Here is a 25,659-nt window from a genome sequence, read left to right as displayed (position 1 = left end):
TGGAACTTCTGCCTGTGGCTCTCTCAGGCCCTCTCAGTGCAAGTCCCCTTCCTGGGAACATCATCTTGAGGACTTGAGATGCTCCTTGCATGTTCACCATCTCACCGTAGTCCTCAGCCCCTTACACATGAGGGTGGGGGGCAAGGAGAATCCAGATGAAGAGCCCCTCTTGGAAGAGCTCCTGGAGATAAGCCTTAGGTTTTTCTGTGGACAGTTTCCAGGACTCCACCATCAAACTATTCATTAAGACCATTAGCAAGGAGACAAACTGGTTGAGTTTCATATTCTCTCCTTTCCCTAATTTCTGAGATTTGGGCTAATGAGCAGAGAAAGAATGAAAATGTGCATAGCCAATGGATGACCCTACCATACTGCTCATATTCTAGAACATCCCTGACCCATAATAGGTATTCAGAAAAATATTTGTTGTTGGGGCCTTCCTGTGCATTGTCGGCCATCCCTGGGCCCAACCCACTAGATGCCTCCTTGAGCCGTGACAGCCAAAAAGGTCTCCAGACACTCCCAAATGTCCCCGGAGAGGGGCACCAGAGAGGGGCAAAGTCGCATTGGTTGAGGGCCGATGCTCTAAGAGAAATCCAACTCAGTGCCACAAAGAAGTTTAGCATTTCTTCCAAATCCAATTTCATTTTGAGATTGGTTTCTTCTGAATTTTTTTATTTTTGTTAATGACACCACTGCTCTGCAGGCTACAAGCTTTAAACCTCAAGCCACATGCCCCTCACGAATTAGGTATACCTCTTCAGTATTGTTTCTCCCATCCTCATGTCTGTGCCTCTGCATTAAGAACTGGGACTATGTATGTGAGTTAGCCACAAGATGCATCTCAAATGCTGCCTTTTCCAGCCACTAAATCCAGGATACATGTTCCCCATCTCTTCTGGCATTTATTTTCTGTCCATTTTTGGGGGTGGTGGTGGATATATTTCTGCATGCTTATCTGCTTTCCCCAGTGGCCCTGAAGCTGCCAGATGTGAACTTCTTTGCTTTAAGTCATCTTAGCTTTTGTACAGCACCGGACCTCATGTGATGCTGGCGATTTGAAAAATATTTGTTGAATTGAACTGAACATGTAAATTTCTTAATCACAGCTCCACCTCTGACATGTGGTGATATTTGTATAGATTTTTCATCCTTTCAAAGCACTCTCAAAATCACAATCACAGCTAGCCTTTCTCACCTTGGCATTTGTGTCTTTTGATTTATCTGTACTTGTTAAGAAAATTATAAAAAATAATAACCTAGGCTTGAAGTCAGAACCTTAGCTCTGTCACTTATTAGGGGACCTTGAGCAAGTTCCTAACCTCTCTAAACCTCAGTTTCATCTTCTGTAAAAAGGCTGAAAGAGAGAACACATATAAGTCCTTAACATGGTTCCTAGCACATATTAGGTGCTCAATACATGATCCCAGTGTTCCTCCATTTACATCTCTGAAAAGGCCTCTACTGCTCCAAGTTCTACTGGATAGAGTTTAAAATCCTGGGCCACGAGCATCTCTATTCCCACATCCAGACGTTGTCCCATGTAGGTCACACTCAAACACTTCACACTGGACTCCCCTCTTCCTTCAGCAAGATGTGCATCCTCATTCCTCCAGGCCTGTTGTAGAGCAGCTACCTCCACTTTGTCTCTCCTCCCCTTGGACACCCATTCGCAGATACTTCCGAGAATTAATTAGTTCCTCATCCATGTTTCTACGGTCTTTGAACCTCCCTCTATTATAGCACTTTTCGTATTGAATTACAGCTAATTTATTTTTGTATCTGGACTCTTCTATGAGTCTATGGACTCCTCGGTGGGAATTATGTTTCATGCCTCTTTCTGTTCTGATCACAGTGCCTGGAATATTCTAAGAGTTCAATGACTGTTTTCTGGGTTTAATGAAACAAAACTGCCTTTTATCTGTAGACCTCTTTACAGAGATATTTTACATAGGATTATCTTCCTGGATCTTCAGATCAAACTAGGGTTGTTCGGGAAGATACTGTGAGAAAGATGTAGAAACCAAGACATGGAGTTTGGTAATCTGGCCTGAATCCCAAGATAATTGGGGATATCCTGTTGTCCTTTGTCAAACCCTTGTTCATGGCACATGGCTTCTCATAGAACATTTGGTGATGCTGGCCTCAGAAGAAGAACTGGCCAAGTCTCTTTGGGACAAAGTAACTGATAGGCTAGGCCATGAAATGACCTGTCTCTACCTAAAGCATTATGAGGTCTCTAGAAGGACATTCACTGAGACCATTGCCACAATAAATGGGTAAAATGACATATTTAGTCTCTGTACTCTGGAATTTGGTGCTACCCACAGATTTAAATATGACCATTTGGACAAATCTCTCAGTGAAGGGAGGAGGATGTTTTCTTTTGGAGAGATGCTGGAAAGAGTCTCACCGATTAATGCAGGCTGGCTGATAATTCACAGGCCAACCTATGCAAAAATAAGTGGAGCAAAGCTCTCTAGAGAACAATACCTCTGGGCCACAGTTGACTTCAGGTGTAGACATGATTCTGAATCCTCTTCACTTGACTAACTCCTAGTTAAATTTCAACACAAAGCTCAGGCGTCACTTCAGGAAACCTTCCTCAGCAGCCCTTGACCCCACGGTCTGCCCCTCCACACAATCCTACATAATTTTATGTGTGCTTCCATCCTCACGCTGTTGTGTGGTCAAACCCGAGGCTGTCCCTCACCTGACCATGAGCTCCCTGAAGGCAGGGCCCTGTTGAATATGTCTGTCACTGGACCATTCTGAGAGCAAAGAGATGATGCAAGTGTCCTGCAGACGGACTGGGACTACAAGATATCAGGTCCTTATACCCAGTGACCACTCATTGTTTTTTTTATAACATGAATGCTTACATAAATATATTCTCGGCTACTTTTTTTAAATAAAAGATTTTATTTATTTATTAGAGAGAGGGCAAGGGAGGAAGAGAGGGCAAGAAATACTGATGAGTGAGAGAAATATTGATTGGTTGCCTCTTGCACACCCCCAACTTGGGGCTCAGCCCACCACCCAGGCATGTGCCCAGACTGGGAATGGAACTGGTGACCTTTCAGTTCACAGGCCAGTGTTCAACCCACTGAGCCACAGCATCCAGGGCCTTGGACACTTTATTTTAAGTCAATTTCTATTTGTTAATGCTAAGAAATAAAAAAAAGAGAGAGAACATTTCCATGGTCTTCTAGGTCAGATATTTTTCTCATGGCCTTCAAGACCTTTATGATTGGGACTTCTTTGGATCCAGTCTTCCCTGTGCCTCTGCATCTCTCCCACTCTCCTGTGTGTGCACCGACCACCTTCTACCTCTGTGCTTTTGCACACACAGCCCTCCCTGCCAGGCCCAGAACCTGAGCAATCCTCTCCACCACCCAAAACCCAGTTCAAATTCCCTCTAAAGCCTTCCCAGACCCCTTTCCTCCAAGCCACATTAGGGGTTTCTCCTCTTAGTTCCCTGATCTGCTGTTTTTTTCTGTTTCCTTTAAGTAGAGTGCAAGCTCTCTAAAGGCAAGGATTTCCTCTTGTTCTTTTTTCCACATCTGGTACCAGGTGCTAGGTGGCTGAATGAATGTTTATAAAGAATCTGTGTAATTTGATATTTCTTTTTTATATAATGAAGCTCAAGTACTGTAACACCTCTGAGAAGACATTAAATGCACTTCTTTGAGTAGGGTGTCAGTTTTTGGTTTGCGGGACTTTTGTTTGAGCAGAATGAGAACCCAGGATTGAGTTGCGGATGTACAAACTCTCTTCTAAGGGTGACGCTCCTCAAAGGTTATAAAAGACTGAGCAGTGAGATGACTGTCATGCTGCTGCCACTATCTTTATTGTGCTCTTGGGCCTGGTCAAATCCATCCACCAAGCTGATATGATGTTTGCAGTTAGTTTTGCACAAAATGCAAAATCTTGTGCAACAAGAGAAGCTGTTGCAATTCTGTGCAAGTTGGAAAAAACTGAGGGCACTTTGGCCTTTGCATATGTGACTTTCTTTTCTTCATTCATCACAGAGGCTCTGTTTTGGAAATATTAAGTAATCAAAACATTTATCAACTATCCATGGGCAATGATGACAATGTGCCCATGAGCAGTTAGTCGGTCCAGTTCCAAGGATGTTTTCACGTGATAATTATGTAACAATGCACTTGGTTGCTATGTGGGTAATGAGAAATGGTTCATGACACTGTTATCTTATCAGGCATTATTAAGCTTTGCTAATGAATGGGACTAACTTTCCATCAGACTGGTTGGCCAGTGAGTAATTTGCAACATCAAGATGCAAGTATTTAAATATATGTGTATACACACACACACACACACACACACACATATATAATTTTATTTATTTTTGGAGAGAGGGACGGGGGAGAGAAAGAACAGGAGAGAAACATTGATTGGTTGCCTCTTGTATGCACCCTGACCAAGAACTGGACTTGCAACACAGGCATGTGCCATGACCAGGAATGGAACCAGCAACCTTTCGCTTTGCGGAACAATGCACAACCAACTGAGCCACACCAATCAGGGCTTAACTATATATTTAAAATTAATTACCATTTAGTTTTATTTCTTTATATACAACCTTATTAAGAAAGAAAAAAGATTTAAGGCAGCTTCAAAGACAAAAGGAGAACCATGTTAAAAATTGCTGTCTAGTATTCTGGCCAAAATGGAGGCATAGCTAGACACACTTTGCCTCCTTGCACAACCATTAGAAGGATTGCATCTACCTCAAAGCAAAACAACCAGAACTACCAGAAAATTGAACTGTATGGAAGTCCAACAAACAAAGATTTAAAGTGTAATACTCATCCAGATGGGTAGAGGGGCAGAGATGGGGAGCCAGGGACAGAGAGGATGTGGTGTGGCAGAGGCAGTGGTAGCGGCGGTGGCAGCAGCAACAAGGCACCAGCTGGCAGAACACACAGTCACACATTATAAAAGCCAGGAGGGACACCTGTGGAGCGATCCCAGCCTCAGGCCATACCACGCAGTTCATGGTTCCAGTGCCAGGAAAATAAAACCTCATAGCTTCTGGCTGTGAAAACCAGTGGGGTTGGGGAGGTGGAAGAAACTGCTGGTCTCTCAGGAGAGTTTTTTAAGAGGGCACCCATGGTCATAGAACATCTGCAAACCCACCCATTCTGGGAACCATCACCAGGACAATAGCTAGAGGGGCACCAGTCCCATACAGGAAGCAGGTGAAGTGACTGGAAAAGAGACAAGTGCCAATCAAGCAGCATTGTTACCTCTCTGACCGACCCCTCCCCCATGTATGCCACAAGGTGGTGAAACTGGTCACCCAGCACTGACAAATCCATCCCTTACAACGTAACAGATGAGACAGGTCTACCTAATACAGAAGTAAACACAGGACATTGTCAAGTTGAAGAGGCAGGGAAGTATGACCCAAGAGAAGGAACAGTTCAAGGCTCAAGAGGGAGAACTAAAAGCAATGAGGAGATAGCCAATCTAGTAGATGCAGAGTTCAAAACACTGGTGATAACAATGCTCAGAGAAATGACTGAGTACAGCGAACACACAAGGAAAGAAGTGAAGCCTATACTAAGTAAAGTGAAGAAAAATCCACACAAAACCAATAGTGAAGGGAAGGAAGCTGGGGTTCAAATCAATGTATTAGAATATAAGGAAGAAATAAACAGTCAACCAGTACAGAATGAAGAAACAAGAACTGAAAAAAAATGAGGAGTGGCTTAGGAACCTGTGGAACAACTTTAAATGTACCAACATCCAAATCATAGGAGTGCCTGAAAAAGAAGAGGAAGAGCAAGAAATTGAAAACTTATTTGAAAAAGTAATGAAGGAAAACTTCCCTAATTTGGCAAAGAAAATAGACATACAAGTCCAGGAAGTACAGAGAGTCTCAAACAAGTTGGACTCAAAGAGGACACACCAAGACACATCATAATTAAAATACCAAAGGTGAAAGATAAAGAGAAGATCTTAAAAGCAGCAAGAGAAAAGAAGTGAGTTACCTACAAAGGAGTTCCCATAAGACTGTCAGCTGATTTCTCAAAAGAAACTTTGCAGGCTAGAAGGAACAGGCAAGAAGTATTAGAAGTGATGAAAAGCAAGGACCTACAGGCAAGATTACTCTATCCAGGAAAGCTATCATTTAGAATGGAAGGGCAGAGAAAGTGTTTCCCAAATAAAGTAAAGCTAGAGTTCATCATCACCAAGCCATTAATGTTAAAGGGACATATTTAAGAAAAAGAAGATCAAAACTGTGAACAGTAAAATGACAACAAACTCACAGCTATCAACAACTGCATCTAAAAAACAAAAACAAGCTAAGCAAACAACAGGAACAGAAAAATAGATATGGAAATCATATGGAGGGTTATCAGCAGGGAGGGAGGAGAGGGAGAATGGGGGAAAAGGTACAAGGATCAAGAAGCACAAGTGATAGGTACAAAATAGATAGGGGGGCGTTAAGAATAGTAAAGTAAATGGAGAAGCCAAAGAACATATATGCATGACTTATGAACATAAACCAAGTTGGGGGAGTTGCTGGAGGGAAGGGAGGTACCAGGTGGAGAGGGGCAAAGGGGAAAAAAGTTGGGACAACGGTAATAGCATAATCAATAACATATACTTAAAAAAAAGAAATTGGTATCTAAATGTAAGCCCTTTATGCCCAAGCAAGAGATGCTGTCACATCTACATACTGCAAGATACCACTTTACTGGTACATTTGTCTTCCCTGATTCACCCAACAAGTTGATAATTCACTTCTCTGTTCCACTCCTGTGCCCTGAACAAAACCTATTCTGTAGTGTAGTTCCTATTGTATTGCAAGTCTTAATTCTCACATCTGTGAGCAGCTTGGGAGCTTGAACTGGCTTATTTTTGTACTTCTAAACCTTGTACAGCTCTTCAATTAAGCATGATGATGATGATGTTGCTGCTGATGCTGATGCTGATGTTAATGATTCAATTTTGGATGTCTGCCCCCCCCCCATTCCCTTCTCAGTTCATCCCTGAGTATATGCACCAGTACCTCTCCCCCTACTTTCCCCTCCATTTCCTCTCCATCATCCTTGGACAGTGGGAGGCTCAGTGCTGCAGTACTCTGGCTTTCTCTACTGTGGTTATAACAGGGTTAAAGTTGAGGTTTCTAATCGCTCCCATGAGGTCTTATTACCTGTTGATTAGGTCCTTTTGGGATCAGCATCAAACCGACAACAATAATAAACACTCTCTTCATTGGAACTCAGTAATGACCCTGCCTGCCTCCCAGGCTGTAGGGAGAGGCATTGTGTGGACCTGGGAATTGCAGGCCATGTGAGGCAGCATTTCCAGGAGATTTGGAGGTGCAGCTAACAAGCTGATGGGCACCAGCTTGAGATTTTTGGCCAGGAGGAACCTCTGTTGTTACAGATCAAGGAACCTCAGAGAAGACCCTCCACAGCCAGCCCAGGGATAGAGAGATGGAGCTGGGTGGTCTTTCCACAGGACTTGGGGAATTTCTGGAGAGTCTGATAACTGTTTCATGTGTATTTCTCCAAACTTTTCTTATGTGTGGTGTGAGTGAATTGCGTGCGCACATGTATGCATGTGTGTATGTGTGTAGTGTTAGTATTTTTATTACAAAAATGCAATCATACTAAACATTTTGTTTAGCAAATTGCTTTTTTTACACCCAACAATTTATCTTAGACAACTTCCTATGTCAGTGCATAAAGATTCACTTTAATCCTGTGAAGAGCATTATAGTAATTCAGAATAAGAACAAAGCAAAATGTATTTAACCATTCTCCTGTTGTTGAACATTTTTGATCATCTCCAATTTCTTATTATTACAAATAAAGCTGCAATAAACATCCTTATAAATTTTCTCATGTACTTTGGCAAGTATTTCTGTAGAATACATTCAAAAATTTGTGCCTATTTGCGCGCCCAGTGGTAATGTCTGAGCCTGTCCTTTCTATGGCTCCTGGGTAGTATAATTTTATTTATTTGTGACAATTCAATTGTAATAAAATATATCTCAGTAATATTTTAATTTGAATTTCTCTGTCATGACACTGCATTTATTAAGTAATTTAAAAATATATAATTCAAACCCAAAGAAAAAGAAGACTAATCTAAAGGATTTCTGTATACCCTTGTACAGATTCACCAATTCTTTACATTTTGTCTCGTTTGTTTTATTATTCTTTCCCTCTCTATATATTTATATTTGTGCTGTCCAATATGGTAGCCACTATCTGCATGTGGCTATTTCAATTTGCATTAAATACAATTAATAATTCAATTCCTCAGTTGCATTAGCTATATTTCAAGTGCTTGGTAAATCACATGTAGCTTTTGGCTCCCATATTGCCAGAGCAGATATAGAACATTTCCATTATTGCAGAAAGTTCCACTGGGAAGCTCTGAGTTATAGGAATACATAGTTTTTGAACCATTTAGGAGTCAATTGGAGAAATCATGTGTATTTACCCTTAAACACTTCAATGTGTACTTCCTAAGACCAAGAACCTTCTCTTACACAACCACAGTTCAATGATCTAAATCATGAATTTTAATATCAATAGGAAATTATCTAACCCACTGACCACATTTGAATTTCATCAGATGTCTCCATATTTTTCTTTATGGCTGTTTTTTTGTCTGGTCCATGTTCAAATCCAGGATCAGACATTTCATTTAGTTACCCTGTACCATTTTGCCATTGCATTTTAAGAATTAAGCATTTAAGTATGAAATTGTCCAGGGTTTGTAGCAGGTCTCATTTATCTTTAGGTGCTCAGCACTTAGTGCAAGACCTAGAATGGAATCAACGATTGGGAAAAAGAATGAATGCATGAATTTCTACGTCCCCTTATTTCTTTCCTATGATCATCTTTTCTTCTCCTTCCTTGAAATCAAAACAGAAAAGGGCTACCTATGATTATTTTGGAACATTATTTTGGAAACATACACATAAGAAAAGGTAGTATTAGTAGGATTATAGACTAACGCTGCAGTCTTTGGAAGACGTTTCGGCAGCACTGATCAGCATTTGGAAACCAAACTCTTCTTTGCCCCAGCAATTCTACTTCCTAGGACATGTGCACACGCACACAGTAAGGCAAGCATAAGGAGGTTTGCTGCAGCGTTGTTTGTAACAGGAATTTTGAAAAAAGAAATAACTTGAGTGTCCATCAGCCGGGGCATGGTTAAAAAGGAATATGGTATAGCCATATTAATTCACTGAATCATTTAAGGAATGTTTGTAAATGTTACCACAGCAGTAAAACACCTATTATGTGACGGGTAATGTTAGAGGTTTATGGGATGAGGAAATGAAAAAAACAACATCTTTTTATTGCGCTTACATTCTAGTGGGAGGATCACGGAATGAACTGCAGCAGGTATAAAAATGAGATGGTGCTCAACATAATGACAAGGAAAGATCTTCAGAGCATTTTAAACTCATAAAGAAATAAACAGCCAAGTTGAAAAATAATAAGAGTGAGCATGCATTTTGTGTTTAAAATTGCAAAATAAATCTGTGCATTTCTGTATGTACACAACACATGTGAATGAGTGTTTCCTTTTGGTCTGGACAGACACAAGCCAAGCTGCTATTACCTCTGGGATGGGGTCAGGATTTCTGGGGATGGCCAAGGGCATTTGCATTTTACCCAATCTAGTTTGATTTTGCTTTTTGCCCATGAGAATGCTTTCATGCATTGCTAGTGAAATTAAAAATAAATAAACAAACACACTAATGGGAGGTCTAACCATCGTGCCAGCTAAGGGAAAGCAGGCACTTTTTAAACATTAAAGAATCGAATGCCTTTGCAACAACATACCCAAAGTAAAAATGGACCTGTAGCCTCTTACCATCTCCAGAAAACAACACCGACCCCAATACACAAAATGCTGTGCTCTTACCAGCTTCAACTGCCAAGCTTTATTATTTATTCTGATTTTATTGACTCAATAGTCTCTGGGACGAAAGAAGAAAATTAATATTCACTGTGTGCTTAACACATTCCAAATGCTCGTCATATTTGCTATTTCATTCTGGGCTTGAAATTCCAAGAAGTATTGCTATCACTCCATTTGACAGATGGGAAAACCAAAGCTCGGAAGGTTTAACACATTCCTGCAAAGTCTCGCACACAGCAAGCAGCAGGTGCTGGGGCTGGATTCAGACTCGGTCCTTTCTGACCCCAAAGCCACTGATCTCCTGCCTCAGGAACCACGTAGGAGACGTTGGAGAGTGGGTTTGCCACTGTGCAATCTGGGACTCCTGGGCCTGGGTGCCTCCTTGTCCTTCCTCCCCATTTTTAGGGATGCTCTAGGAAAAACTTTGGATATCACTCTGGGCACATTTGTTAAGCTTTCCTCCACAGTGCCCTACTTCTCTCAGCTTCTGTCTGCCCACAGTACTCCAGCTAAAAAGAGGGGAGAAAGTGAAATAAGAAACAGTGTCCACGGAGAAGGGTGAGGTGACCAGAGAAAGGCAGGACAGCGCAGACAAGTCGATAAGAAGAAACACAGAGAAAATGGGCAGGAGAGAAGCAGAGAGACCTATGATACAATGAACTATGGGAGTCTTGGACTCATAAATTATAAGGATGCCAACAAAGCCATACAGGAACATTTAACAAAATAAATGCTTTTCCTATTAGGGTGGGAAGGAGAGGCTGGCGCAGAGGGGGAGGACAGAAGCACCCCAGACACTATCGCTTTTCTTCTGCATCAACGGAAGCCAGGAGAGGGCCCAGCCACTGCCCCGGGGACCTGGCTGACCAGGTAGAGGGATCTGCAGGCACGCGAGCTGTCCATGCCTTGAAACCATTCTACACATTTCAGGCCCAGACACCCACAGAGCCCTGCACCTTGGATACGACTCTCTTAGGGATTTTCAGTTTGCCCGTTGCTTGGAGGTCTCCAGGCCCACGTTGAAAATGATAAAACAAATTCAACAGTGCAGTAGCAAGCCAGCGAAATTGGTCACCAGAGTGAGGGCAAGGGAAGGAGAGAGAGATGACAGGAGAGAAACAAAAGGGTGTGAGAAGAGTGAGAGAAGAGAGACAGAAAGCAAGAGCTGGGGAGAGAGACGGACAGAAGGAAGGACAACAGGAGGGAGGAGGAAAGATGACAGAAAACAGAGAGAAGGTAAGAAACAAGGAGAGGAGGAAAGAGAAGGGGAGAAGGCAGGCATTTTATATTCCTAGCAAGGAGCAGTATTAGACCTTTCACCATATTCTGGAGGTCAATAAACCTGCCTGGGAAATAAAGAACAAGTTTGAGCTGAGGGTTAGAAAAAGCCCCGAGGAAGTACAAAAACTTCCATAAAGCTGCCTCCTAGAAATTAAAAATCCCAGGCCATGAGACATACGGCCCCTGTCTGCCCACACCCATGTCCACACTAGTCTGGAGAACGCAGCCTCATCCAAGGCATTGTTTTAATGTGAGTAATTGTAATTAAGCAAGAACCCTCACAGGCTATCATCACATACACCCACTGTCAACTGCTGGGGCGAGGCAAGGGGGTGAGTGCCACAAATACACAAGAAGGAATGTTCTAGAAGAGATAACAGGAAGTGCAACCAAACACAGATGAGAGGTCTTGATCCCAGCAGGTACGGTAGAATGGTGTCAGCTTCTGTGTTCTAGGGTAGAAGGTTTCAGTCGAGTGGCTGTCTCCCCAACCGGGACATTTTTAAAAAGAAACTTTAAGGGGGTGGATTTTGCCTATGTCACTCCTTTTCTGAGGCTGTTTGGAGAATAGTCTAACACTAGTTGAAGGTAAGGTGGAATTTTGTTAACTGAATTTGTATTTTTAATATTCTTTATTAATTCTCCTTCAGTTATAAAAAACTGGGCAGACTCATTTGGTCACTTTCTTCAAGGATCTAAGCTTCACCATCTCCCAAAGTGGCCTCTCTTTGATTCCAGGGGCAGCTCACAGGCAAAAGGTGGCCTTGATGTCACCCTGGGATTCAGGCTCTGCTGAACTGTTCTAGAAGAGTCACAGATGTAGCCGTCTCCAGCTTTCCTCTCCGGGCCTCTTCATTGGCCACCAGCTCTGAGCATGGTTTTCCTTTGTGGGAGTTAACACCTGGAGGGTCAGGACTCTCATTTTCAAGCGTTAGCAGACACTGTGGAGTTGGTGTCATGAAGGGCACCATTGAGTCTGATGCTAGGGATCCAAGGGCCACCCTGACCTTGAGGTCACAGGGTCCTGGGGCCTGTTCTCCACACTTGGTTTCCTACAGAGCCTCCCACTACATGTCCGCACTTCCAGAATGAGATACCAACATTCTTTTGGCAGCTGTTCTCCAGCCATCACAGTGCTAGTGCTTTATGTCTTCTGTTTCGCCTTCATAACTAGAGGAGGAATTGTTGTTCGTTATTTCACAGATGAGGCTTAGAGAACCTTAGAGAGGTAACTAGTTCACATTCACATAGTTTATGTTGAAGTTGATGTGCAAATCCAGGGTTATGTGGCTCTTAAAGACTTGCTCTCTCCACTCCATCCTCCTGCCTTCAGCCCTATGCCCGAAATTCTACCATTAGATGTAGCTCTTTGGATGTTGAAAACTGTTTCTCTGTTCAAGAGTCTTTCCATGTAAAACCAGACACTCCAGAGGCGGTGGGGGGAGGAGCAGAGTTGGGGGAAGGCTCCTCTGAAAATTCTAACACATTAACAGTTACTGAAAGTTACTTTAAGGCTGTTTCCTTAGGACAAGGAGGGTTTGGAGACGTGAGCTTAACTTTCGAGAGGAGTAATGACAGTTTGGATCACAAAATATTGCAAGAAATACTTCCAAACTCATGGAATCGCAAGTAAAGGAGGACAGGAGTGGCAATGAGGGTGCCAGTTCCCAGGCTGGGAAATTGGAGGTCTTCGTTATGCAGAGGGTGAAACTGTCAGTGTTTGTACCTGGGGATGCAGATTGAGTACTTATCAAAGCTTAATTTGGTAGAAAAAAAATGCCTTCCTCAGATGTGCTCAATGGACAACGGGACAAGATGACCTTCCTTGGTGTATACCAGATACCAAGAGTTCTTTCTACTGTCATGGGTCTTAACTATTTTTGTTCTGCAGGGTACAATATGTTCTTTTTTTCATTTTATCAGTTTTAATTGTATACACGCTGTCCTGTTCTTTACCTACTGTACTGGGGGTAAATAACTCATCATATCACCACAGGTCACTGGACCACAAGGAGTTACCTCTGCATTCAAGGAGAAGGACTTCATAGAATATAATAATTACTGTACACTAGCCTTTGGGTTCTTTCCATTTGAATTGCACACATGTTTACGTGGTTACATATTTGTGGAAGTTTCTGTGGAAGGTGGGCATGAATGGGTGTTGAGTGGCCAAAGGGGTAGACTGTCAATGACAATTGTTGGTTGCTACCAGCATTCACGCCCCTGTCCACCATCTCAGCAGTATGCACACTCTCCTGCAGGTAACCCCACTCCCATGCAGCTGGGGGACTTGGTGGGCTATTCCAGCTGTGAGCCCGGAATAACTTGAGTCAGTCAACATACTTTATTCCCTGATTACAGTCATCCTTTCAGGGTCAGACACATTGTCCTGAGATGGTCCCATCAGGTAAATTTCAGTATCTTACTTGGAATGATGGTACAGAAGCACTCCCTACCACTGAACAGAAATGAGGAAACGTGGACTCTAAACTCAGTTGGCAGCTACCCGATGACCCGAAGAGGAGCAGGCCTTAGGATGAGGTCAGCAGTGTGGATGACAAATGGAGAGCAAGGAGTTGCTCTGGGCCCTTCATTGTATTCTTGAGCACTTGAACCAACCAGACACATGGCCTGCCTTACCTCTGCACTGCTCCCATGAGCCAGTAAGCCCACTTACTGATGATATCTATGCAAGTTGATTTGTTAGTTATGTCACAGGAAATGCATACTACATCCGCTCTATACTTCGCTTTGCCAATCTTCATCTCAGATGTGGACTTGCCGAGCCTCAGTCCCAGGACGCCAGGAGAGTGGATGCTTTTCATATTAAGGTTTAGTGGCCCCAGCCAGAGACTTCCCTCTGTGCTCAATTTCCCCCATATTAAGTACGAGCTTAGGAAATATATGATTTTCAATTCTTTCGGATCATGCAAGGCTCATTCTGGCCGTCTCTTGCCTATCCCTCCACGGTTGGCTCGTTTCCCACCACTAGTCTTGCCCATTATGTCACAGTAATATTAAACTGCACTGAGTTCCAAACCCCATACTATTTTATGTGCCTTTGCTCACAGTTGCTTTTTTTTTTTTTAAACAAGAATGACCTATTTCTCTACTTTTTTTCCCCCTTCACATCTATTTATCCTCTTTGACCTGCATACTCTGATATGGTAGCTACTAGTCACACATAGTTATGGAGCACTTGGCATGTGGCGAGGGGAAGTGAGGAATTGAAGTTTTAGGTTTATTTCAGTTAAGTTAATTTAAATTTTAAAAATTTAACTGAAGCAATATAAAATGTGTTTCCATTAAACACAACTTTATTGCTTTGATAGGACTACATTTTACTTTAACTTGAAAATTTGATGTTCAAATTGTGATGCTCTATAAGTATAAAATACACACTGGATTTCAAAGACTTAGTATAATAAAAAATATAAAAATCTTACTAATAATTTTTATATTTTTTATGTAGTAAAATGGTAGTATCTTGGATATATTGGGCTGAATGAAATACATTAGGATTATTTTATCCTGTTTGTTTTTTTTAATGTGACTACTGGAAAATTTAAAGTTACACATGTGGCTCATAGTATATTTCTACTGGACAGCAATGGACAAGACCTCATCAGATATCACCTCTTTGAGAAAGCCTTCCTCAGTCACCCAGGCTAGGCACAATGGCCTCCTGTCTTCTTATGATACCCTCTTACATAGCGCTTACCTCATTAATTCACATTATCTCTTCATGTGTCTGTCTCCCTCCTGGCCCCGGACTACAAGTGTCTCAAGGGCAGGAACCATGTTTTATATTTCCAGGGACTGCACAGTGCCTGGCACATAGTAGGTACTCAATAACTCCATGTGAAGTAAACTAATGAATGGCTAGATCCATCAAGTTCATAATCTCACAGGTATTTTTAAGTATAATTTCATGTACAACTACTTTTTTGGATTAATATTCTGTTTTAGGGCTTCGCAGAGGTCCAGTCTTCTAGCTAAGTCTCTGGGCCACGGCTAAGCCACTGCCACCTGTGCAGGGCCCACCCTGGGGGACTGTACAGGGCAATCTGATAGGTAAACCTTGCAGTTCTTTCTACAGCTCTGCTCCGAGGAGGGCCCCAGCTGGGTGCAGGACAGCAGTGAGCAGACAAGGATGAGCTCCAGGAGGAGTAGAGAAAAGAAATGAGGAAGTGAGGAGAGCAGGAAGCAAGACGTCTCCCTCTGCCTCTGCGGCACTGTTAGCTGAACACAGCTGCCAAGCCAGCAGTGGCGGAAGACTGGGGCAGAGAAGCCAGGCTGGCTGTGGTATGCCACTGGGTGGAGTTAAAATTTATAACAAGGGAGAGGCCACTGAAGAAAAGAATGATTCTTTTAAAAATTCTGCTGAAGCCTAATTAAAAAAAATTCCACTCCCTCATGCTAAGTTTTAAGAGACTTCACTTTCAGAATTATTTTCAGCCTGGTGGTAACATGCAGGAAGGGTGTCAGATGTTCACCAAGCAATTAAAGTGGGTACTCCCCACCCCCTAAACATGGGACCTGCCCACATTGCTTTTCTGACTTGGCTTATAAGGATACAGGATATAAAGTTGTCAGGGCATAGATCTTTCCAGAAAGGAGTGTCCCACGTAGTAGACTGGCTGCAGTGTTTTGTAGTTCCTCTCCCCAAGAGTTGGAGTGGATTTTGCTAGCCTTTGACTCTGGGTTATACTCATGGGACATTAGACAACCCAATGCAAGCTGAGGCAGGAAGAGAGTTTGTACACTGGGGTTTGTTTTCGTTTGTACTTTTTGGAATCCAGCCACCACCTGAAGAAGTCCAGCTTAGCTGGCTAGATACTGGAGACACATGGCCTGGTGTGACCCCTGTGGCTCCCCACCAGCTGACAGACATGAATGTGACACCAGCTGAGCCACTGGGCCTCAGAAAATAACCCTTCATCTTACTGTAGCCACAGAAGCAAATCGGGTGCATTCAGCGGAAGAACTTCCCAGCTGAGCCCAGCCCAAATTGCCGACCCCCAGGATGGTGAGCTAATGAGTGACCGCTGTTTTAAGCCTATAAGGTTTGAGGTGTTTTTGTATGTGGCAAAAGCACACTAACATATTCTGACTAAGAGGTGTAGAAATCCATAGAGAAATAGCCACCTTACATCTTACTATAATAGGAGAGATTCAGAGTATGGGCTTTGGAGCCAGGCAGATGTGGCTCCATCACTTGCCTAATGAGATCTCAGGCATCCTTGCTAACAATGGCAGGATCTACTTGGCAGGGTTGTAATGAGAACTGTGTCAGCCAGAGTGGCACATGGGAATTAGGATAATTTGAGTAGAGTTCCTGTAGGAATAATTGTATCAGAAAGGTATGGCCAAGGTCCTGGGAACCACAAGGGTCAGTACAATGTCCTGGGGCCATGTTTCCACCCCTAGTATGAAGAGGCAAGGAGAGGGCATGGAGAAGAGGCTGGAGATAGAGCAGACTGGGTCAAGCGGACAGGAGCCATGATCTCCTGCTGAGGGATGAAGCTGTTCTGTAGTGACTCAGCTGGCAAGAAGCGGGGTGAATAAAAACTCTGACCTACTCTTCTTCCTCTTTCCTATTTCTTGCCAGTGTTCCTTGTTGGCCAAATTCAGCTAGAAACCACTGGATATACATGTACAGATCAGCCTCCTCTGCCAAAAAGCAAAGTGGAGAAGGAGAAAGAATCTGGAAAAATGCAAGGTATCCATCCCAAATATTTAAAAGCAATAATGCACCAAATGCACTGGGTTTGTACCTAATAGCCACTGATTAGTATTATATTATCATCATGAGGGTGGACCCAAAGAAATCGGAATTATTTTCTGGAGGGTGGGCCCCTTGTAGTACAAGCTTCCCCTACTAGGTGAGTGTTCTAGGAACCCATCTGTATCAGTGTACCAGCGGGCGTTGTTGTGAGAGGCTGCATTTGGATTAAGTAAAATTTTTTTTGAAGACTCTTCCAATGTGTTTGCCCATTTCATGATGGGTGGTTTATGAGTGTACCTGCCCACGTGGTGCTTGTGTGTACAGCAGCTTTTGACCAAAAGCAGCATGACTTCCATGCCCTACCCTACCTATTCACCCAATCTTGCTCTGTGCAATGGTTTTTTTTGTTAGTTTGTTTCCCTAGATGAAGCCAGTCATCAAAACAAAACAAAACAAACAAGCAAACAAAAACATTTTGCCGATGTGGAAGAGGTGAAACATAAAATGGCAGAAGCACTAAAATGCATCAAAATCGACAAGTTCAAAAACTGTTTTGAGCAGTGGAAAAAATGTTTCGAGAGGTGTATTGCATCAAATGGAGAGTATTTTGAAGGTGACTAAAGTTTAAACATGTAAGAATGAAAACACAATTTTATAATAAATATGTACATTGAGTGTGGCTGAATAGTACATCTGATACTACATGGCCCGGTCACCTGGGTCCCACCTTGTATAAACCAAAACTATGGATGGAAGAAAAAGAAATGAGTGTTTTTTGCTAGGGTGACCTGGAGAATATTCATGGAGAAGGTATGCTTTGGGCTGTGGCTTGGAAGAGAGGAGAAAATAATGATAATCATAAGAAAAAACACTGACATGGAATTTACTATATGTAGGTGTCATTCAGATGCTGTACATACATTAATTTATCTAATCACCTTAACCATCTTATGGAGCAGGTATTATTACCCCTGTTTCCCAAATGAGAAATCGAGGTGGAGAGGTTGGATAACTCCACTGAGATCCCACAGCTCATAAGCAGGAAAGCCAGGATTTGAACCAATTTCAAAGCTGGTGTGTGGCACGACATTCTTTCTTTAGGCACAGAGCTAGAAAGCTTTTGTAGAGCAAGTAGGGAGCCATTCAGATGGACTAGAGTGTATGGTTTCTGCGGGAGGACAGGGAGAGATAGGATGGAGAGAGACAGCTAAGGATCAGATTTCTGAAAGCCAAAGGAATAGACTGAGAAATCTGGCTTCCATCCTGGTAGGTGATGGGAAGCCACCGAGGGTTTTCACGAAGAGCAAGGCAACCACGGCAGAACACTAGGAACACGAAGCTGTGTGCAGGGTGAAATTAACAAAGAAGGGAATACCTGAAAGCCAGGCAAGCAGCTGGAGGATACTGCAGTAGTCCAAGCACCAGGAGATGAAGGCTTGAGTGAGGATGATAACCACTGAGCTGGAGGGCAGGGACCAGGGCGTACGCAACAAGGGAAGGATCAACAGGGTTTGGGGACTGATGAGGTAGGTGTGCCACAGTGGGTGCAAGAAAGAAATAGGACATGGGTTTTGGGAGCCAGGCGATGTGGTACCAGATGTACCATTCGGTCACACTTAGTGTACATGTTGAAAAGAGAAGTACCTGTCATCCGGTCTTGTGTGGTTTCTGGTTATAACACAAATGCCATGAAGTTGTACCAACCCCCAATCAATTGCAAAAGAGCAACTGGTTTTGTAATATCAGCTCCTGGCAAATTTACCTGTGCGTCAGGGAGGAGGATGGGGGTGGATTGAAGGGCTTCCCCCTGAGGTGGTTAGGGGACTAGGGTTGTGGGATGTTGTGGGTTATTGTGAGACTAGCTCTGGGGAAGCTGGACGGATGCTTCGTTGCCCCGTGACAACGCTGCCTGCACAGCAGTGCTGGGTTTCCTGCAGTCCTGGATGCATCTCGTGAAAAGGGAAGAGGGACGGCTGGCTGACACGTTTTCTGAAGCAGCCTTTCCAATGCCCAAGTCTTGGTATCTTGTTTATAAGTAGCACTTACAACATACAAGGGAAAGGGGGAAAAGCGGAGAGGAAGAAAGGTCTCCCAGGATCTTGAGCGCACAAGGAGTTGATCTTGACTATGATTTCAGCTTGTCTAACAGAGATGGGGGTGCAGAGCCTCCTTGAAACCCACCTGAAATGAATTAGCCTGAAGAAAAAGTAGGTGTTTATCTCAAGTCATTGCCTGAAGTAGCTGACTACCTGTTGGAAGAAGGGTCTGATCGATGCAAACCCGAGCAGCCGTGCGTGAGCTGTTACACAGCGGTTAGTATTGATCAGAGCTAAAGGCTGCCGATAGGAATGTGGAGTGAACTGACAGGCAGAGAAGAGGGAAGGAGGAAACGGCCTTTGCTGGTGGCAGCCTTATAGAGGAAAGCCGATAAAAAGTCAATTCCACTTAACTGAATGGCTGCTAACTAAATATTTTGGGGGCCAGAGCCTTCCCAGGTAGCAGCTGCAGCATCTCTGCTCCGGAACTGAGACATCAAGTGAGAGCTGGCGCTGTCAGGCGAGATCGTGAGCCCTACTGATGGATGCGGGAAGAGGAGAGCCCCTCAGGTGGAGGGATGGGTGGCCTTGGTCTCAGGTGGGCTGACTGGGGACACTGGAGGATGACCACTGACCATGGAGTGCTGCTGACGGGCAAGAAAGGGACAAGAGCTAGATGGGGATTTATGAAACAGTCGCTAATTAGTTAGCTCAGTCAAAGCACTGATGCTTTCCTCCGAACTTAAGGAAGGAGGGTTGAAACTAATGGTTGCAGCAAGGAAAAGCTGAACAATGGCCAGTCTGTTACAGAGACAGGCCGAAGAGTGCAAGACAGAGTAAAGAGTCCGGCTCAGAGAATTGTTCAGACGGCATCCAGCTAGAATGAAGGATGAGGGCTAGTTCAAATCACAACTCCAAAGCCAGTTTTATTTTCTATTAAACTCTAGTGCCGCTCTCCCATTTGTGGAGTGAAAACGGAATAACACCGTTAGGATTTTCTTGGAGTACAGAGCCTGGCACCCAGCAGTAACTCGATAACTGGTAGCACTTATGATTCACTCATAAACACTTACTGAGCAACTACCATGTTCTAGGTAGGGTATGCCTAAAGGAATTATTCAAGGAACTCCGACAACAAACATACAGGGGAATCACATCTTGTCCACATTGTTTTTCAAAATACCCCTGAACTGCCTACAATGTCGAATCCCTGGAAGCACTGAGCAGAAGGGACCCCGAGCCAAGCCAGTGGGTAGGATGGAGGGAGCAGCAGCAGCAGCTCTCATGGAGCTGGGGGGCTTTCTTGGTGGGTCTAGTCCTGCGGAGGGGCGACTTCCGCCTCACATCTAGCCTGCATTGGATCCAGGCAGCTGTATGTGTGTGAGAGGAGCCCCCGGAGAGCAGAGAAGTGCAGAGGAGTAGGGGACCTGATGCATGCTCAGCACCTGTCGTTCTGGGTCATGTTTGCTTCACGTCAACCCTCAGGATGGTGACGTGAGTTGTCCTGTGTCCAAAGCTGGTATTTGAACCTGGGACGGAGCTTTCAGCCACGAGATCATGCTGCCCTTTCCACAGAACCTTAGGTGTGTTAGTAAAGGGTGGTGGCTGAATCCTCTTTGACTGGAGTTGGAATTTACCTGGATGGATGGATAGATTCCAGCCCCACAGGGAGGCAGGAGGGGGCCCACCCCTCATCAGTGCAACCACCATGGGGCCCACTAGGAATGAGGCCTTACACCGAGCATCTCCTTACTTGTGCCACACTCCATGCTAGGCATCTCCTCACACCTTCCCTGCCTCCCCACACAGGGGCTCTCAGTGACCCCTGTGATGGATGAGGAAAAGCCTCAGAGATGTTAAGTGGCATCTAGTATCGGTCCCTATTTTCTCCACATCCTTATGAGATCATGTCATAATTCTGCTGAGTAACTGGCTCTTCTAAGTACCTTAATTAGGGGGTCATCTTTGCTCTCTGCTTGTCAAAAACGCTAGTTACTTGAGAAATGCATTCCATTTATTGATATATCAATATATTGATGTGTGAGTGTGTGTGTGTGTGTATCTCTCCCTATTCCTCCGCCTGGGCTCCTCTCAACCAATATTTTGGAGTTGCATGCTGAGGGGAATGTGCTCAGGCTATTTTGAGTTTCTGTACTTAATGCTTAGCAACTTTAATAAACTTCATTCCTTTAGGTATGAACTTAATAGTTTAAGCATGGTTTTAATTATCATCCTCCTCATGCTGAAGACAAAACCAAGAACAGGGGGGAAAGAATGTAACCTGTGAGCCTTGCCAGTGACTCCACTCCCCTCAGTGGGAAGGGAGGCCAGAATCTCAGCCTGGAGAGGCTGGAGCTCCCTCTGAATCGTTCCTTCGGCCATGGGCATATAATGCTGAAATCATTTTGAATTTCACTGGGTCCTGTTCTCCCAGCACAGGCTGTAAACGTTTATCTTTGGGCTTTCCCAGAAATGTGTCTTATGGAAGGGATTAGCTGTTGGCGCATTTAAAGTCCTGAAGGTGAACTCCTCTAACCTAACCCACATAATTAAAGTGGAAAATTTTTGGTGGAGAAAAAAACATTAGGGAAAATACCATGTTTGGGAAGAGAGCCGTACTCCTACAGTCTCAGGAGATGGCTCTGTGTTCTCGGCACTTAATTATAACCTGTCTTTCTGGGCGCTCCGATTCTTCCATCTGTTCTGTCTTATCTCTGTGTTGAGATGATAAGCAGCTTGAGGGCGGGATATCAGAGTTGAGCATGTGGTTGTTTTTATAATTTTTAAACATTACATTCATTAGTTTTAAAATATGAAGTACTTAAGGAAGAAAATAAGACAATACTTTTCTTGTTTAGATAAATCCTGTTGGTATAAAACAAAGCCAACTTGTGGAACCATGTTTGAAAATTCAAATAACACAGAAAAGTAAAAATGAAAGAATTAAAAACCCTGCTATCCTCACTTGATCTTAGTCCTTGCTCCACAAAAATTACCATTGTTAACATTTTCTTGTGATGCCTTCTCTTCATTTAAAAAGTATATTCATGGCATGATTTCAGCAGCCCTTATTCCTACTCATTGTCTGCCCTCTTTGCTGTAATGGCTGATATTTCACCATCACAGATTTGCTTCTTTCCATACATGTACCACATGCTTAACCTATTTCTCTCATTCACAGGTATTCTTATTTAAGAATGCAAATGACAAGAAGCAACGTTAAATGTTTGTTACCCACCCCAAACCCCTCCAACTAGAGCTTGTACTTGAACTAAGAGTGTTGGTTCTAAAGTTTTACCACATGGATCAGATTCAGGTTCTACCGCTGTTGGCTATATTTAACCTCCCTGTACCTCGGTTTTGTCACCTATATGGTGGGGTAATAATAGTTCCTGCTTCATAGGGTTGTCGTGAGAAATCAATGGAAGAATACATCCATCAAGAACAATGCAATACATAGCATTACAGAGTAGGTCTTGAAAAATGCTAGTTATCACACCTATTATAATTAATAACTAAATATAAATGATTTTTAAAACAACTGCCCTTTTTGAGTGCTTAATAAATGACAGATATACTCTGGAGTGCTTTATGTACATGACTCATACAATCTCCCTTAGAGCCCCAAGAAGTAGGTTCTAGTAGTAATTCATTTTACAGAGGAGGAATCTCGAAAGCATAATATAATATCCAAGGTCATGCAGCTAGGTCTCAAGGGCAAGCTGAGTCTTTTGAGAGCACATTTGTCTTTCCACTGGACCTGCTAAGAGCAGGGCAGTTTCGAGGTGAGGAGCACAGAGAGAGGCTTCTGGACCTGGAGGTGCTAGTAGAAGTGTGGGCGGATGCCGTGTGAGGGCACAGGGTGGGAGGGATGCCTGGAAGAGTCGGGAAGGCTGTCAAAGGGACCAAGGAAAGGTATCCCAGGAGCTTTGCCTGTGATGTGATTTTGCCTGGGGCCAACACTAGATCTGATTTCCCTTGTGGTCTCCCATGCTATCTGGAAGTTGCTGGAAACCACAGGATTCAAGCCCTAAAACCAGTTGTTCTGGTTCCTCCGTGAGATCCATGACCATGGCAGCTGGCATCACTTCCACAATAAGTTGCCTCTTCTGTAAAATGGGGATCACAAATCCTGGCTCACCTACTTACCTTAATGGGACAGTTGTGAGGCTCAAATTAATCTTGGGTCTTTTAAGTGTTTGACTAACTGGTAAGCACTGCACAGAGTTGCTTGATACTGTTATTAATTTGATCTGTACCTATGAGTTTAAAAGGGGGATGCATTTGGTGCTATGGAACTTAGATTTAGAGAGGACCTGCAAAACACACCTCCATGAGGAAGACTTGATGTTGCCAGGGTTGAGAATGTTATCTATGATCAGTTCAAGAACAGGGAGGAAGCCTGGGAACCTTGTAGATGAACGCTACTGTTATTATCTAGGTACAGTGATAGCAGGTCTGAGGAACATACTATAGTCAGCACTCTGTTCTTGAACTTCCATTCCCAGCTCTTTGGGGCAAGGTGGGGACTGGTGACGTGCTCTTTGATGTGTTAGAGTCTGTCCCAATTTAGGGTCCAGTTAGCTGCAGGTCCATATATTACATGGAGAAGCAAAACAATCGACAGCATCCTGGCCATCTCTTATGGATCCAATATCTTGTGTTTAGGTTGTATTTCAGGCCAACTTTTAGCAAAGTGGATCAATGCTCGAAGCACATAATGTAACATGATTCTTCAGGAGTTTGATTAATTGTGTCACAGTCACAGCCTCAGTTCAGGTTCAACCTTTTAAAAGTTTCATTATTGTATAAAGTGATCAATCAGGCAAAGAGGGAAGACAAATGCTTGATTTTGGCCATATCTCTTGCTCTTCTTTGTCAGCAAGAGTTCTTCTCCTGGTCAGTTCATCTGGACTGGGCTGGAGAAACGTGGATTAATGCAGATTCATGGCGGAGCAAAATTTGGACTAAAAAGGAGACCCTTAGGTGCTCTCAGTGAAGACAGACTCCTCCAATGCTGATCAGCCTGCAAAGTTTTGCATAGCAAACATTTGGGAGCTTTGAGATATTCAGAGTCCTGCATCGCACCCACAGAGATTCTGATGCCATCAGTCTAGGCCACGATCTGGACATCCCCAGGAGACTCTAATGTGTAGCCAAGGAAGAGAATCACTGATCTGGTTAGAATCATCATCATCGTCATCGGCAGCCGTCCGTCTCGAGAGACGATGGTGTAGCTTCTTAAGAGTCTATCTGCACCGCCGAGAATGGTTGTGCAGTCCGACTCGGGAGTGACACGGTATCTGTCTCCTCCCGTGTTGAATCGACATCTTGCGATGACGCTGGAGTGTCCTCTCCAGTGAAGCTGAAGCTACAGAGCCTGGGCAGGGTGATATGGAGGGTCTGCTGTTGCCCATGCAGCAGACCCCCCCTCTCTTCGCAGCTGAAGGGTCCAAGGGAAAGACGGAGTCAATACAGCTTGGCTTCAGGTGCGCCGCAGGAGTTGCCGGTGTTGACTACAACGTCAAACCGCCTTAGGGACTCCGGCTCCGGATTTTCTGTCGGGGTTTACTCCCTTAGCCTTTCCCCTGAAGAGGTATGCTGCAAGGCAGCGGAGGTTTTTTGGAGTCAGAGTTTTCCTTCTCTGATGTGCCCTGACTGGAAGATCGAACCAGCGACACTTAGCTCGCAGGCCAACGCTCAATTCACTGAGCCAAACCAGCCAGAAGATCTTAGTAAAACCATGTGGCAACTTTAGTTCAGGGGGTCTTAGTTCTCTAGCTCTCTTTTCTCTATCTCACTGTCTCTAGGATCCTCTTCTATTTATCCCATCCCGTTGGAACCTGCTCTCAAAGTAATTCCCAACAAGGTATTAGTTGGTAAAGACTTAAGGTTTTAGCCCTCCCAGAAGTACATGCATTTTCATATGGGATTCTTAAAGTCCAAAAGACCTGGAGTAATCTAGCTGGAACAGAGGGGCTTTGGCCCTACTGAGAAGGTGACTGAGATGCATTTTGAGCTGATGGCTTTCCATTCATTGTCACTGTAGTAACAGTCAATACATATTCTACGTCAAACACTGTATTAGGTTTTCTTGCTTTCTCTCTCTGTATAAATGCAAGGTGGGGAAAAAGTAGGCTTACAGGAGTTTGTATGGAAAATAATACAATAATTAGAAATAATAACACAACAATAAATTCTGTTTTGCATACTCACAACTGTAAACCTACTTTTGCTCCACCCTGTATATATCTTTGTTCACTAAATCCTCCCAACAGCTCTATGACATAGTTATGCTTACATGAAGAAACTGAGTCTTACAAAACAAAATGGTAGAGTCAGGATTTGAACCCATGAAGTCTGACTCTAGACACCATGCTTTCAAATGTTCATCACTCACATTACCTCAAAGGTTGTTACCAAGATCAGAAGGAAGCCTGTGAGCTAGTTTTGTTTTTCCAATAAGAGCTTTTGGGGAGCTTCCCCATTATTTTCCTTCTCAAAGACCCTGAGGCAGTGTCCTTTGTGGGTGATGATTGTATTGTTCCTAAACATTGCCCTTCCCAGTGGGAGGGTAATACTTCTCCTGCCTCTTCAACACCAGGCTTGGCCATGTGCCTTATTTTGGGCATCAAAAAAATGTGAGAGGAAGTGATCTGTGCTACATCTGAGTAGGAGCTATACAAGCCA

The sequence above is a fragment of the Furipterus horrens genome, unplaced genomic scaffold, assembly GCF_987537825.1.
Source record: "Furipterus horrens unplaced genomic scaffold, mFurHor1.1.pri manual_scaffold_13, whole genome shotgun sequence".
NCBI classification, from domain to species: Eukaryota; Metazoa; Chordata; class Mammalia; order Chiroptera; family Furipteridae; genus Furipterus; species Furipterus horrens.
Note: the sequence above shows the minus strand (reverse complement) of the source record.